This window comes from Somniosus microcephalus, chromosome 4, assembly GCF_052327205.1.
Source record: "Somniosus microcephalus isolate GS21.2 chromosome 4, FLI_Smic_1.0, whole genome shotgun sequence".
In the NCBI taxonomy this organism is placed as follows: domain Eukaryota; kingdom Metazoa; phylum Chordata; class Chondrichthyes; order Squaliformes; family Somniosidae; genus Somniosus; species Somniosus microcephalus.
In genome coordinates, this window is record NC_140990.1 from 134,839,704 (window position 1) to 134,844,450 (window position 4,747).

General features: G+C 47.9%; 1 pseudogene; it reads left to right on the forward strand.

Annotated features, from left to right (window-relative positions):
• Window positions 1-720: 720 nt before the first annotated feature.
• On the forward strand, window positions 721-1,730 carry LOC147119807 (uncharacterized; annotated as a pseudogene).
• Window positions 1,731-4,747: the final 3,017 nt, after the last annotated feature.

The following is a 4,747-nucleotide window of genomic DNA, read 5'->3' on the forward strand; positions in this document are numbered from 1 at the left end:
CATGTAGAGTCCCAGGGTTGGAATCCCCATGTACAGCCCCAGGGTTGGAATCCCCATGCACAGACCCAGGGTTGGAATCTCCATGTACAGTCCCAGGGCTGGAATCCCCATGTACAGTCCCAGGGTTGGAATTCCTATGTAAAATCCCAGGGATGGAATCCCCATGTAGATTCCCAGGGTTAGAATCCCCATGTACAGTCCCGGGGTTGGAATCCCCATGTACAGTCCCAGGGTTAGAATCCCCATGTACAGTCCCGGGGTTGGAATCCCCATGTACAGTCCCGGGGTTGGAATCCCCATGTACAGTCCCAGGGTTGGAATCCCCATGTACAGTCTCAGGGTTGGAATACTCACGTACATTCCCAGGATTAGAATCCCCATGTACAGTCCCAGGGTTAGAATCTCCACGCACAGTCCCAGGGTTGGAATCTCCACGTACAGTCCCAGGATTCGAATCCACATGTACAGTCCCAGGGTTGGAATCCCCAAGAGCAGTCCCAGGGTTGGAATCCCCATGTACAGTCCCAGGGATGGAATCCCCATGTCGAGTCCCAGGGTTAGAATTCCCATGTACAGTCCCAGGGATGGAATCCCCATGTCGAGTCCCAGGGTTAGAATTCCCATGTACAGTCCCAGGGATGGATTCCCCATGTACAGTCCCAGGGCTGGAATCCCCATGTACAGTCCCAGGGTTAGAATTCCCATGTACAGTTCCAGGGTTGGAAGAGGAGGATTTGCAGACGGGAAACTCAAACCAAACATCACTTCAAGATCTGACAGTCACTCGATTCATCAGGACCTTTGAACATGGAAGCAGAAGGCACCGTTCAGAGTGGAGAGAAACTGTGCACGTGTTGTGTGTGTGGACGAGGCTTCAGCCGATCCTCTGGCCTGTCGAGTCACAAGCGCAGTCACACCGGGGAGAGGCCGTTCACCTACTTCGAGTGTGGGAAGGGATTCATCAGTCATCCCACCCGCTGACACACCAGCGAGTTCACCCTGGGGAGAGCCCGTTCACTTGCTCTGAGTGTGGGAAGGGATTCACTCAGTCATACAACCTACTGAATCACCAGCGACTTCACACCGGGGAGAGGCCATTCACCTGCTCCGAGTGTGGGAAGGGATTCACTCAGTCATCCTACCTGTTGACACACCAGCGCACTCACACCGGGGAGAGGCCGTTCACCTGCTTTGAGTGTGGGAAGGGATTCACTAATTCATCCCACTTGTTGGCACACCAGCATGTTCACACTGACGAGAGACCTCTTAAATGCCAGGACTGCGGAAAGTGCTATAATAGTTCTGGGGAACTGATGTGTCATCATCGTGTTCACACTGACGAGAAACCGTTCAGGTGCTCTCACTGCGGGACTGGGTTCAGGCAATCATCTCACCTCACTGTACACCAGCGCACTCACACCAGGGAGAGGCCGTTCACCTGCTCTGAGCGTGGAAAGGGATTCACTCGGTCATCCACCCTGCTGACACACCAGCGAATTCACACTGGGGAGAGACCATACACCTGCTCTCAGTGTGGGAAGGGATTTACTCGGTCATCCATCCTGCTGAGACACCAACGAGTTCACACTGGGGAGAGGCCGTTCACCTGCTCCGTGTGTGGGAAGGGATTCACTCAGTCATTCAACCTGCTGACGCACCAGCGAGTTAACAACTGACTGCAGGGGTTGGATTCTGCTGTTTTTGCTGCTGTTAATCACATCCAGCACTGAACCATGTTCAGTCTGACAGTTGGGGTTTGTTTCTGCTGATGTTAATAACCCCTGTAACTGAGCTGAAGTTTAATATTCTGGATATAGATCAAATAAATCAGTTTTGCTTTAAACACATTGTTGTGGATTTTTGACGTTCCCACCTGAGTGTTTAGCATCACCTGGCTGGAGCTCAGAAAGGACAATCTGGGGGGAGGATCGTACGGCAGGAACAGACCTATAGCCTGGACACAGTCCTTCAGGGCCACACTGAGAGGGGCAAACGGCACTTTGGTCTTTCTCGTCTCTCTTCACTGACAGCAATGTCCCCGTGCAGGTTAATCTTGAGGCCTGTAAGGAATGTGTCCCAGCCGTTCTCTTCCATGGGTCAGAACTCCTAGGCACGGAACAGAAGGCTCCTTTACAACTGTGTTTAGAGTCAGGAAGAACAACGGTGAATGCTGGAAACGTGCTGTCAAATCAGAGATTGGTGTCAAACTGCGATCTGTTCCTGACTGAAAGTGAAACGCCAGGGTTAAGTTTCCAGTCTAAAAATGATTGGTAATTATTCTATGAAGGTTTAATGTGTTCGTAGAATCATAGAATGGTTACAGCACAGAAGGTGGCCATTCGGCCCATTGAGTCCGTGCCGGCTCTCTGCAAGAACACTTCAGCTAGTCCCACTCCCTCACCCTTCCCTCATAGCCCTGCAAATGTTTGTCCTTCAGGTGCTCATCCAATTCCCTTTTGAAAGCCACGATTGAATCTGCCTCCACCACCCTTTCAGGCAATGCCTTCCCGATCCTAACCACTCACTGCGTAAAAGGTTTTTCCCCATGTCACCTTTGGTTCTTCTGCCAATCACCTTAAATCTGTGTCCTCTGGTTCTCGACCCTTCCGCCAATGGGAACAGTGTCTCTCTATCTACTCTGTCCAGACCCCTCATGATTTTGAACACCTCCATCAAATCTTCTCTCAACCTTCTCTGCTCTAAGGAGAACAACCCCAGCTTCTCCAGTCTATCCACGTAACTAAAGTTCCTCATCCCTGGAACCATTCTTGTAAATCTTTTCAGCACCCTCTCTGAACCTTCACATCCTTTCTAAAGTGCGGTTCCCAGAATTGGACACAGTATTACAGTTGTGGCCAAACCAGTGTTTTATAAAGGTTCATCATAACTTCCTTGCGTTTGTATTCTCTGCCTCTACTTATAAAGCCCAGGATCCCGTAAGCTTTTTTAACCACTTTCTCAACCTGCCCTGCCGCCGTCAATGATTTGTGCTCATAAACCCCCAGGTCTCTCTGTTCATGCACCCCCTTTAGGATTCTACCCTTTAGTTTATATTGCCTCTCCTCATTCTTCCTACCAAAATGTATCATCGCATTTTTCTGCGTTAAATTTCATCTGCCACGTGTCCGCCCACTCCACCAGCCTGTCTCTGTCCTCCTGAAGTCTGTCACTATCTTCCTCACTGTTCACTATACCTCCAAGTTTTGTGTCATCTGCAAATTTTGAAATTCTGCTCTGTACACCCATGTCCAATCATTAATATATATCAAGAAAAGCAGTGGTCCTAGAACCGACCATCAGAGAACACCACTTTATACCTTCCTCCAGTCCAAAAAACAACCGTTCACCACTACTCTCTGTTTTCTGTCACTTAGCCAATTTTGTATCCATGCTGCCACTGTTCCTTTTATTCCATGGGCTTCAACTTTGCTGGTAAGCCTATTATGTGGCTCTTTATCAAACGCCTTTTGGAAATCCATGTACTCTACGTCAACCACATTGCCCTTCTCAACTGTTTCTGTTACCTCATCAAACAACTCAATCATGTTAGTTAAACATGATTTGCCTTTGACAAATCCATGCTAGCTTTCCTTAATTAATCCACACTTGACCAAGTGACTGTTAATTTTGTCCAGCATTATCGTTTCTGCAAGATTCCCCACCATCGATGTTAAACTGACTGGCCTGTAGTTGCTGGGTTTATCCTTACACGCTTTTTTGAACAAGGGTGTAACATTTGCAATTCTCCAGTCCTCTGGCACCACCCCCGTATCCAAGGAGGATTGGAAGATTATGGCCAGTACCTCTGCAATTTTCACCCTTAGCTTCTTCAGCATCCTGGGATGCATCCCATCTGGTCCTGGTGACTTATCTACTTTAAGTACAGCCAGCCTTTCTAGTACCTCCTCTTTATCAATTTTTCTCCCATCCAGTATCTCAACTACCTCCTTTTTCACTGTGACTTTGGCAGCATCTTCCTCCTTGGTAAAGACAGGTGCAAACTACTCATTTAGTACCTCAGCTTGTCATCTGCCTCCATGCATAGGTCTCCTTTTGGTCACTAATCGGACCCACCCCTCCTCTTACTACCCATTTATTATTTATATGCTATAGAAGACTTTAGGATTGCCTTTTATGTTAGCTGCCAGTCCATTCTCATACTCTCTCTTTGCCCCTCTTATTTCCTTAATCACTTCCCCTTTGAACGTTCAATATTCAGCCTGGTTCTCACTTGTATTCTCAACATGACATCTGTCATACTCCCCCTTTTTCTGCTTCATCTTACTCCCTATCTCTTTCGTCATCCAAGGAGCTCTGGCTTTGGTTGTTCTACCTTTTCCCCTCATGTGAATGTACCTTGACTGTACCCAAACCATGTCCTCTATAAAGGCAGCCCTCTGTCCCTGCACACTCTTTAAAACTGTGCCATTATTATGTGTATATTGCCTCTCCCTGTTCCTTCTGCCAAAATGCATCACCTCACACTTCTCTGTATTAAATTCCTTCTGCCACTTGTCTGCCCATTCTGCTAGTCTTTCTATGTCCTGTTGCAGTCGATTGGTATCATCCTCACTTTGCCACACCTCTGAGTTTGGTGTCATTGGCAAACTTAGAAATTATACTTTGTATTCCAATATCCAGGTCATTTATATATATCAAAAAAAGCAGTGGCCCCAGCACTGACCCTTGGGGAAGCACCACGTTCTACCATCCTCCAGTCTGAAAAACAGCCATTTACCACAACTCG